The sequence below is a fragment of the Protopterus annectens genome, chromosome 3.part0, assembly GCF_019279795.1.
Source record: "Protopterus annectens isolate FY-2018-M chromosome 3.part0, PAN1.0, whole genome shotgun sequence".
In the NCBI taxonomy this organism is placed as follows: domain Eukaryota; kingdom Metazoa; phylum Chordata; order Ceratodontiformes; family Protopteridae; genus Protopterus; species Protopterus annectens.
In genome coordinates this window covers 164,606,258-164,618,473 of record NC_056731.1, presented here as the reverse complement: position 1 = coordinate 164,618,473, position 12,216 = coordinate 164,606,258, and the positions used below count along the sequence as shown (strand labels likewise).

At 46.6% G+C, this 12,216-nt stretch overlaps 1 protein-coding gene across 1 annotated transcript in view; it reads left to right on the top strand.

Annotated features, from left to right (window-relative positions):
* LOC122796295 overlaps window positions 1-12,216 on the top strand; it is a gene marked incomplete in the record, with an annotated part of 1,783,369 nt that overhangs the window by 1,529,023 nt on the left and 242,130 nt on the right.

Here is a 12,216-nt window from a genome sequence, read left to right as displayed (position 1 = left end):
AGAGCATTGAATTGTCAGTTTCACATGCTAAAATATCAGAATTATCTCCTTTCACAATTGAAATCTAAGGTGGATGCTTTGGTGGAAGGTATTGAGTGTAAAGAGTTGCTGGATTTGGTTCATGTGTCTGAACAAGTGGGTAAGCATTCTTTGCAATGTGGTTTTGATGCTGTACAGGCCTCCTCGAGGGTGGCTGCTACCAGTTCTGTTCTTCGCAGGCATGCCTGGTTGAAGGATCAGAATTTAGCTGAGCATGTTAAGACAAGGATTTTGGATGCTCCTTTACAGTCTGATGTGTTGTTTGGATCGCCTGTGGAAGCAATTTTAAAGAAAATGGAGGACAAAGCTAAGTCTATGCAAACTGTTAAAGATTTTTTGCAGGTGCAGCCACCAAAGTTTAGTAGAAATTGGCCTGCTAAGGGGTGGACATATCCTGCTTATGATTCCCAGTCTAGGGGTAGGTCTAGACGTGGTAGGGGCAGGGCTCAAGGTTCTTTCGCCTAGAACAGGGAGTTCACCTGCGCAGACTTCTGGTGAGGGCAGGGGTCAGTCCTTTCGTAAACAAACCCAATGACCTGTCTTTTCAGCTGCCAGCAGATTCCGCCTGGCAGCTCCTTTGGGAGGAAGACTGTCTCTTTTCAAAGAAAATTGGGATTTAATTACTCAAGACAAATGGGTGTTGGATATCATTCACCACGGTTACAGATTTTATTTCCATACAATGCCCCCTTCAAAGGCATGCCAGGCGTTCCTCCTTCACAAAGAAAGAGGCTCACAAGCAAGTTTCTCAGTTACTTCAGATAGGGGCCATTCAGCCAGTCCCTGTATCAGAAAGGGGCCTAGGATTTTATTCTCGCCTGTTCCTTGTACCAAAGAAGGGGAACACGTGGAGACCAATTTTGGATTTATCTCTCCTCAACACGTTTTTGGACATTCCCAAGTTCAAGATGTTGACGTTACAACAGCTTTTACCTCTGCTGGGCAAAGATCACTGGATGGTAACTTTAGATCTCAAGGAAGCTTACCTTCATGTGCCTATAAGGCTAAGTTGCAGGAAGTATCTGCGTTTCGAGCTGGAAATTCTCATTATCAGTTCTCTGCATTGCCCTTTGGCTTATCTACTGCCCAGAGTATTCACAAAGGTTCTGGCTCCAGTGATAGCTTACTTCAGGCTTCAAGGAATTCAAATCTATCCTTACTTGGGCGACTGCCTGATTCTGGCTCAAGAAAAGGAAGACCTTCTACAGCATCTGGAATATGTTATAGCAGTGCTAAGATGCCTAGGGTATTCTGTGAGCGAAATAAAGTCCAGTCTAGTACCCTCTCAGGACATGTGCTTTCTCCCACTTTTTCCATTAATGACCAAGGTCTTACTGAATATCAGGACAGAACAGCCAAAAGTGATTCTGATAGCTCCAGACTGGCCAAGGCGGCACTGGTATCCACTGTTAAGGAGCATGTCACACGAAACCGTGGCCTCTACCACAATGGCCACTTCTTCTGACACAGCACAACTACAGAACTCTGCACCCCAGCCTGAAAACCTTGCAGCTGACAGCCTGGAAAATACCTTGACTCCTCGCCAGGATAAACTATCCAAGAGAGTAAAGGATATCATCATGGAAGCTTCGCCCGACCTTCCACAAAGGCATATTCGGCAAAATGGAAAAGATTTCACACTTGGAACACCACAAAGGGCCAGGATCCGACAGTGATGAACATTGCACAAATCCTGGAATACTTGGCAGAAATGCTCCATAGTGGCCTTTCTTACTCTTCCATAAAATTCATGCTTCAGCAATTTCAGCAGAGTACAACACTGATCCACGGTATTTTCTCATCCTCTACTAAGGCAGTTTCTAAGAGGAATTAAAACATCAACCCTCCAAGGAAACCACCAGTGCCTACATGGGACCTCAACTTCATGTTGGAAAAATTAACTCTACCTCCCTTTGAACCAGCAGTATCTTCAGAACTACAGTTCCTGTCTTGGAAGACTGCCTTCCTTCTGGCCATAACCTCAGCAAGAAGAGTATCTAAGTTACAGGCCCTCATGGCAGTACAACCATTTCTTTTTCATCAGGACAGAGTCTCATTGAGAACCAATCCTTCATTCATGCCAAAGGTGGTATCCAGGGTCTCACTGAACCAAGCTATTCACCTGCCTACCTGCTTTCCAAACCCACAAAACAAAGGAGAGAAACTTTTGCATACCCTGGACATTCACAGACAGTTGCGCTACTACTTGGACAGAACTAAGACTTACAGAAAAACTGACCAGCTCTTTGTAGCATATGCTGCTGGTGTACAAGGAAAAGCAATTTCCAAACAGACAATTTCAAAATGGATAGGGAATTGCATTCGATTCTGTTATTCTTTCCATGGAAAAACTGTGCCAGTGAACATTAGACCTCATTCCACCAGAGCCACCTCCACAGCCTTCTTAAGAGGGGTGGCTACGAAGGACATTTTAGAAGCTGCTACATGGAGCTCCGTGCATACATTTTCCAAGCATTACAACTTACCTTTATATTCCAGATCCAGAACAGGCTTTGCTACGGCAGTCCTGCAGGGCATTTTAGCTACACCATCCTTTTCTTAGGTCCTACCTCCCCCAGCTTGGCTATGGTATTCTACCCATAGGTAAGGACTGCAGATGCATCCTTGAAGGACATAGTAAAGTTTTGTACCTACCATAAATGTAGATGTCTGATAGGTATGCATCTGCAGTCAGGTTTTCCCTCCCTCCTACCCCTCTGTGGTATTTCATGGGTACTTATCCCTCTTCTAGCTAGCTGGGGTTATCTATTATGGTGTATTTGTTTTATATTACTGTGCATGTTTGGAATTTTTGCATATCTCCAAATTTAGCCTTCCTTAGAGGGCACCTGGCATCTGGGGCAAGAAAAACTGAGGAAGATGTCGTCTGCTGACGCTTTTATACCCCAGGCGCTCTGACGTCGGGGAGAGGGCGACATCAGCCGACGCTGACTTTGGAATCCGGCCGACCGAAGGGCTGCCTGAGGCAGGACAACCCATATGTAAGGACTGCAGATGCATACCTGTCGGAAATCTACATTTATGCTAGGTACAAAACTGTACTTTCTCTCACCCCTTGCTAAAACAATTCCTTAAAGGGGCCAAAAAATTAAGACCCCCCAGGAGAGCTCCCACTCTAGCCTGGGACCTTAGCTTTGTATTGGAAAAGCTCACTCTTCCCCTTCCTTTGAGTCAGCTGCAACAGCAGAGTTGAAATTCCTTTCTTGGAAAACAGCCTTACTTCTAGCCATCACTTCAGCAAGAAGAGTGTCTGAATTTCAGGCCCTCATGGCAGTAGAACCCTTCATTATCTTTCATGTGGACAGGGTTTCCCTCAGGACTAATCCTTTATGCCCAAGGTGGTGTCTAGTGTGGCCCTAAACCAGTCCATTATTTTGCCTACTTTTTTCCCTAATCCACAAAACAAAGGGGAACAGATACTGCACTCATTAGATGTGCACAGACAACTTAGATTCTACTTGGACAGGACTAAACCTCAAAGGAAATCTGAACAACTGTTAGTGGCATTTGCTGCAGGGGTAGAGGGGAAGGCCATTTCAAAGCAAACCATTTCCAAATGGATAGGCCATTGCATTCATTTCTGCTACAAGCACCATGGAAAACCTATCCCACAGGGGATCAGACCCCACTCGACCAGAGCTGCATCTGCCTCTACTGTCTTTCTCAGAGGCGTCCCTACCAAGGGACATCCTAGAAGCTGCTACCTGGATTTCTGTACATACTTTCACCAAGCATTACCATCTGCCAATTTTCAATAAATCTAGAGCTGGCTTTGCCACTGCAGTCTTGCAGGCCCTTATAGCTGGTCCTAATGCTGTCTAAATTCCGCCTCCCTTCCTTAGCTTTGGGAATCAACCCAAATGTGATGACTGCAACAGTGAATACACTCTAACATCTACATTTATGGTAAGTGTACACAAGTGTACTTTCCTAGCCCCACCCCTTCAGTTCACAGATGATTAAACTTAACTGACCTGAGGTGCGTCTCCTTAATTGACCTGTTCTAATTTGTCTGACTCTGACAGAGCTGTGGTCTCTCTTCACGTTTTATCGCAGTTAAAAGCAGAATGCAAATAAAACAGTGTAAAGAAAACAAATCACAGTATACAAAATAGAAAAAGGCAATAAGTAATACAAGTAAAAAGCAAACTAACCTTTCCCTTGCAGCAAACTGTAGCAGAGTCTGAGGTGAGCCTTTCCAGTAAAGCCCCCCCCCGGTATGGTTCGGTCATATTTGTGTTCATTTCTTAATGTCTGATTAGCTTACTCTTCCCTAAAAGTACATCTGTCAGCTGTCTGCCACTTTCTGCACCCTTAGCTTCCAGATTTGAAGCAAAACAATTCCTTAAATGTATCCTTCACATCAGACCTCCCAGGAGACCTGTAGCTCTACCCTGTGTTTTGTGCTGGAGAAACAGACTCAAGCCCTTTTAAACCAAATTCTATAGTTCCCTCAAACACTGTACTTGGGGAAACTGTCCTCCTGGTGGCTATTACTCCACCAGGCAGGTTTTAGAATTGCATGCCCTTATGGCATCCCCTCCTGTCCTTTCCTTCCACAAAGAGAGGATTTTGCTTACGACCAACCCCTCCATGCCCAAGGAAGTCAATAAATTGTCTTTAAATCACACTCCTCTCCCCACATTTTTCCACTCTCCCCAGAACAGTAGTGATAGGATCCTTCACATCCTTGATATACACAGGCAACTCTGGATGTCCTCCTAGTCCTGTGTTGCAGTATTCATGGTGTGAGATTTCTTGCCTTCAGGCGACTCGTTCGTTGGCTCCTATACAAAAGCTTCAGCTTGGCTGTTTCCGCTGCGTGGGACATCACACGTAGGGCCGCAAACCAGGGACCTTAAGTGTGATGTCTGCCTGCACAATCCTCAGAACCTTTCAGCCACAGACGACTTTGCATCGTACGATTGCTCTCCAGACGTCGGATCAACTATAGATAAGTAACCCGTTGGGTTTTTGCATTTCTTATTTTTTTACTGTTTTTTCTCCTTGCTTAGGCTTGGTTGTTGTAGCTTTCAGCTGATGTCAGGGGAAAAAGGGAAAGTGCCAGTGCAGGCACCAAATTTTACATAAGGACACCCATGACAAATGCGTTTTCTGCTTAGGCCGGGAACACGACCATAACACCTGCCCTGTGTGTAAATCTTTTGTGCCTAAGACCTTAACGTAGTAGTCTGGCAGCTTTAAACCTTTACTTAGAAAACCAATGCCTCAAACGGCTGGCTGTCAAGATGGATCTCGCTTCCGAGGCTGCCCAAGAACCTCCGCATAGGAAGGCCAAGATGCCTAGGCCTTTGCCTGCCGCTTCACACCTGGACACCCCGCCAAATACCGATAGAGTTGAGTACTCTGTGGATCCGTCGACTCCGTCGACCTCCCTCACGGAGGCCACTGCACAGCAGACCAGCACGTCCACGTAGCTTTCTCAAATACCAACGCATGTTGAGGGGGAGCCAGATTTGGTGGTTCCTTCGACCGGGATCCAGACCTCTGATACAGCCACTGCCAAACTCCTCTCTAGTCCAGCTCCTAAGTCCACTCCAACCAAAAAGAAGCAGAACACATTATGCCTGCTTCTGAAGGCCCTCCAGACTGGAGGCCTTCAACTCTTCTGTTATGCAGGCATTTATGGCCCTCAGGCCTTCTTCCTCACCCACAAGTACGTCGACTCTGCTAAGCCCTAGGCTTCCCTCTGCTTCTTCCATTCCCATGGCTCCCCTCCTTGAGGAAGAACATGAATCTACCTACTCTTCCTCAGATTAATCCATCTCTTATGCATCCCAGATTGCTTTTCCCAAGGAATATTACTCTCCTGATGAGGATTCTGTGGAAGGGGATTCTCCACCTGAAGACATTACATTTGGTTAAACCATTACCAAAATGAAATCCCATTTAAAATGGGATACTTCCCAAATCACAAAAACCCAAAAAAGATACTTTGAACTGCTGCAAGTGGAGCCCCCCTCCCCTACAGCTGTACCTCCTGTTCTTCCTGCATACTTGGATGCCTTTACTCCAGCCTCTTGAACACCTGACTCGCAGCCTCCTGCACCTAAGCGCGCAAACCACTTCTACAAGGTGCCAGAGGAACAAAAATTTCTCAAAGCCGCCCTTAGCAGACCCAGCAGTGATTGCCACTGCCCCTGGTAAACAGTCTAGGTTGTTACCTTCTGCCTCCCTATTATCCACAGATAAAGATAGCAAATCCATGGATAGGATAGGCAAGAAGGTGTACACTTCTTCCACTTTGGCCTTCAGAGCCATTAACTATCAAACACACATGACCAAGTATGCCCTGAACTTAGTATCCCAAGCCACCTCTATGCTGGGTTCAATTCCTGACAGTCCCATTAAAACTGATATCTCCGCCAAATTGTCCTTACCACTACAAGTAGCTAGGCACTCTATAGGATGCAGCTACGATGCTGCAGAAGCTTCTGCACGCTCTGCAGCGTCAGCATCTGTCCTTAGGAGGTAATACTGGCTTATACTACAGACTCTGCCAGAGGCCTTCAAGTTCAAAATCTTGGACGCCCCCCTGAATCACAACTTCCTCTTTGGAAAGCAATTTGCAGACCTATTTAAAAATCTGCAAGAACAAAGGCAAAGAATTACAGGATATAAAACATCTGGTATCCCCTATACCCAAGTTTTATAGGCACTACCCTGATAAGACTACCTTTGTTAGGCGTAACCTGCATTCTGCTGCCTCCTCCTCCAGACCAGAAGAGGAACGTGAAGACTTTCCTCATCCAGGCCTACTGGCCCACCTCCTCAGCCTAGACGACCCTTTCAGGACAGGGGAGGTCCTAATAATGCGTGACTGCCTTGCCCATCTGCCCGTCTCTGCTCGCCTTACCCAGTCTGTCCCCTTCTGGCAAAAAATCGCCGCAGACCAATGGGTATTGACCATTATTCAAAAAGAGTACTTTCTATCCTGGAAACAAATCCCCCCCCCCCCCCTTGGAAGGGCATTCCACACACCCCCCCCAAAATGCCATCTCCTTCCACAAATTGTCAGACCTGCAACATCAAGGCACAATAGAGCCTGTTCCCACATTACAAGAAGGAAAGGGATTCTACTCCCATCTGTTCCTGGTCCCTCGAAAGGACGGTCCCTGGAGATCCATTTTGGATCTGTCCTTCTTAAACCTTTACTTGCAGGTGCCCTCCTTCAAATTGCTGTCACTTCCCACTCTCTTACCCCTCATACCCTCAAGTGCTTTCATGGTCACCTTGGACCTAAAAGATGCTTACCTACACATTCCTATCAGGGCCTCACACAGACGTTTCCTGCGTTTCTCTGGCCCATCCTCGCACTTCCAATTTACCACCTTGCCCTTTGGTTTATCCACTGTTCCAAGTGTGTTTACAAAGTGTCTAGCTCCAGCCATTGCCTTCTGCAGGATCCAAGGAATCCAGATTTACCCTTATCTGGACAACATCATTATCCTAGCGCAGTCCAAAGATTCCTCTTAAGACATCTACACCTCAGTGTGTCCCTTCTACAAAGTCCAGGGTTCACCCCACACCTCAAAATGTCTTCCCTGAACCCAGACAAGGACAAGATATTCCTAGGTTGCAGAATCAATACAGAACGAATGAAAGCCTTTCTCCCACAGGACAAGGTTCTATCTCTTAACTTCCTACTTCCAGGAAGTCTTGTTCTCCCAGACAGTCACTGCAAGGCAATTTCTTCGACTCCTGGGATTGATGGCAGCAACCATTCCCATGCTACCATTGGCCAGAATGCATATGCGAAAACTGCAATGGTACCTCAAATATCTGGTCACAACACCAGAGACACTTGGAACAAGTTATCCCCCTTCTTCCCTGTTTAAAGAAGGAAATCATTTGGTGGATGCAACACGTGCAGCTAAACCCGGGGCTTCCACTGCAGCCCCCTCAACCCACACACATATTGCATACAGATGCCCCAGACTCTGGTTGAGGAGCCACCTTGCACTCTTACAGTCCAAGCCAGTGGCAACCTCCCATGAAAACCAAACACATCAGTGTAAAGGAGATGACAGCAGTTCTCTTAGCTCTACAGACCTTCGTACCCCTTCTGCTACCAGGTCCTCTTCTGATGGTGACTGATACCACTGTAATGTGGTACATCAACAAACAGGGAGGGACCAAGGCATACCAATTGTGCAGGCTCGCCCTAATTTGGGACCTAGGATCTCAGCACAACCTATCCCTGCAAGCCAGCTACATCCCTCCGCAGGACAACAAGCAAGCAGACCTCTTGAGCAGAGCTTCCTCTCCACAACATGAATGAATGCTGGACAGGACGGTCTTCTTATACATAGTCCACCAGGTGGGGCATTCCACATATAGACCCGTTTGCCTCCCCCTAGAACAGGCAGCTGCAAACCTGCACAAAGACTTACCCCCCCCCCCCAAGCCTTGAGAGTAGACGCCTTCAGTTTCACCTGGGAGGGGAAATTCCTTTATGCCTCCCCCCCTTCCCTCTGATTCATAAAGGCCTTCTGAAAATCTTGAAGGACAAAGCAAAAATGTTGCTAGTGACTCCCTACTGGCCAAGGTAGCACTGGTTCCCCCTTCTATACAATTTAGCCAAGGACAATCATTGCAAGTTGCCCCATAAGGTGGACCTTCTGACAAGACGAAGGAACTCCCCTACACCCACACTTGCAAATGCTGTCCCTGACTCTGTGGGTGATAAATTACTAACCCCATTCAGACACCACTATTCAGAGGACGTGCTATCACTCCTGAGGGGAGGCCAGGAAGCCCACTACTAGAAAATCGTACCTTGCTAAATGGGAAAGATTTACCGATTGGTGTCTGGGACATAAGGGACCCTTACGACTCTGACAACCCCCCCCCTCTCATATATGTCAACTTATAAAGGGGTGGACTTTCCTGTTCATCAGTGAAAGTGCACCTCTCAGCATTATCAGCCTGCTTACCTCTAGATCCTCCCTTGGTAGCCAGGCTACATGTGAAACTCTTCCTTAAAGGGGTCTTGCACGTCAGACCACCTAAGAAGCCTATCTCTCCTCCATGGGACCTGAGCTTCATCCTGGAAAAACTCACCCAGCTCCCCTTCGAACTGGCTAATACAGCCTCTCTACAGTTCTGTACTTGGAAAACAGTACTGTTAGTGGCTGTTACCTCTGCCAGAAGGGATTCCGAGCTACAAGCCTTAATGGCATGCTCACCTTGCATCATTTTTCATAGGGACAGGGTCACACTGAGAACACCCCCCCCCCCCCTCCATGCCCAACATTGACTTATCTCTAAATCAATCCATTCACCTACCCAATTTTTTCCCATTAACCAAGGAGAGAGGATACTCCACTTCCTAGATGTCCACAGGCAACTGAGATTTTACCTGGACAAGACTAAAGACAGTAGGAAATCCAGACAACTTTGTAACTTTCCACCCCAGGGCATTGGGCAAGGCATTCACCAAACAGACCATTGCATCCTCAATTAGAAAAGCAATCTGTTTCTGCTAATTGCACCACAGAAAACCCCCTCTAGTTGGGGTAAAGGCACACTCCACAAGAGCAGTGGCCACTTCCAAGGCCTTCCAAAAAGGCATGGACACAGCTTCCATTATGGAAGCAGCTATATGGTCCACTATCCACACTTTCACCAAACATTACAAATTGGACCAAATCTCCAAAGCATGTGCTGTATTTGCCAGGGCAGTCCTACAAGGCTTTGTGGAATCATCTGCTGCAACATAGGAATAGAAGGACAGAATAGTTGTGTAAAATCTTAGCATAACCATAGATGTCCTCCTCCTCTTCCATGTTGCAGTATTCCTTCCCACCCACCATTACCACTTAGACTGTACCAGTCTAACTGCTCCCTGATGCCTCTCTCCATTGCAGAAGAGACTCATGGCCTTGTACATGTCACCTTTGGCAGCCTATCCTGTTGGGCCATCTACTTTGCCTGCTTGGCTTCAAGCTCGGAGGATTGTGTGTGCAGATGCCACAATTAAGGTCCCTGGTTTATGACCTTAAGTGTAACGTCCCACGCAGCTGCAGCAGCCAAGCTGAAGCTTTTGTATAGGAGCCAACGTACGAGTCGCCTGAAGGCAGGAAATTGCAAACCATGAATACTGCAACGTGGAAGAGAAGGACATCTATGGTTATGGTAAGATTTTACACAACTATTCTTTTTACTTGCACAAGATTTCTTCAGGAAATCGGACCAACTGTTTGTGGAATTCCACCTCAGGACTGTGGGGATTGCTTGTGTCTAAACAGACCATCTCCAATTGGATATCCAAGTCCCATTGCTTTTTGCTATGCTCACCATGGTAAAGTTCTTCCAGGCTCAGTCAAAGCTCACTCTACAAGGGCATTGTCTTTTTTGGGGGCTTTCCTCAAGGGGTTGGACACCAAGTCTATCCTAGAAGCAGCTACTTGGACAGCTGTCTACACCTTCACCAAACCTTGTAAGCTGGATTCCATTTCCATATCCAGGTCAGGGTTTGCCAGGTCCATTCTCCATGGCACATGAGCTTTCGTACTCTCCCTTGTGTCAGGAATACTGCCAGATGAATAGAAGGATGTAGATTAGTTTTGTAAGAACTTAGCTTAGCAATATGTCTCTCTGTTGCAGTATTGCATCCCCCCATTTCCTGGCTATCATGGATATATTGATCTTCATTCCCTTAGAATCTCTCTCTACATGGGGCTTCAGTTGTGAGGGTGGTGATTGTGTACTTCTCTCTTCTGGCCAGTGTCTGATAGTGGCCTGTGCCAGACGTACCATGCACCCTAGGTAGTAGAAGACTTTGATATATTAGCTGACGTCTGGTTGCCTTGGCAGACAACTCCCTTATGTCAGGAATACTGCAACAGAGAAGAACAGCCATCATTGTAAGTTCTTGGACAACTAATCTTTATTTTAATACCCTAAGCATACTAAAAAGAATAATGTTAAGTTGTCAGTCTCGCCTTCATTCTTGCTGGTCTGCTCCAACTCGGCCTATACTAAAGCTCGAGAGCTATTTATACCAGCTCGAGGCTACCCTATATCCCATAATGCTAGGCGCTAACTACCCAGATCTCGTTTACTGCTTACAGCTGCGAGGTGCGTTTATTACCGGCTCTTCAGGATAGAAGTTTTCATTTAAAAAAATTGCTATATTTTAGACTGGGTTTTTCTTAGTTTTTGTTAGCGACCATCCCATTAGCTTCCCATTCATAGCTAATCCCCCTTCTGGTCCCTTTTAATCCCTGTTAAGACCTTTTTTAATTCCCTTAGTTATAAGGTTAGGCCTTTGGGCCTTTTCTGCCTTGTCAGTTTATTTTTTTGTGTGACTGACTTTACTATTAATAGGGTGTCTGTGTGTTTAATTTTTTGTTCTTAAGATGTCAAAAGACACCAGGGTCTCGAGCTTCAAGAAGTGTGACTCGTGCTGTCAGAAAATGTCACTGACTGTCGCACTTCTTGTGATGTCCTTCAAGGATGCATCTGCAGTCCTTACATATGGGTTGTCCTGCTTCAGGCAGCCCTTCGGTCGGCCGGATTCCAAAGTCTGGGTCCAGCGACGGCTGATGTCTCCCTTTTCCCCAACGTCAGAGCGCCTGGGGTATAAAACCGTCAGCCGTCGCCATCTTCCCCAGTCTTTCTTGCCGCACGGTGCCCGAAGCAGAAGCAGTTCGCAAGTGCCGGTCGGCCAGCTCCTGTGATTTCAGCTACTGAAGTCTTCAAAAAAGCTAAGTACCCCGTTGGGGACTCTTTCTTGCCTCAGCCGATGTCAGATCAAACGGTTAAAGTGAATAATTGTTTAACTTGTGGGAAACAATTACCTCATAAGGATTTCCACTCTTACTGCTTACCCTGCCTAGGCCCAGACCACGACGTCTCTGCCTGTACAGCCTGTGCCTCCTTCAATAAACGCACTCTTAGGCGTCTGGCAGAGTTTGCAGAGGAATTTTTTGGGGAAAAATTCAGTTATATCATGCCGTCGGAACTTCCGACAGCTCATTTACCCAAAAAACGCAAGGAAAAGGACCGACACGCGTGGTCCGCGGTTTCGATAGACTCTACGCCTTCTGCGAGTGTCTCGGTCTCTGCTGAAGCCGAATCTTTACTGCTTCCGACCGACGACACCACTCAGCCGGTAACTTCGGTACCGGA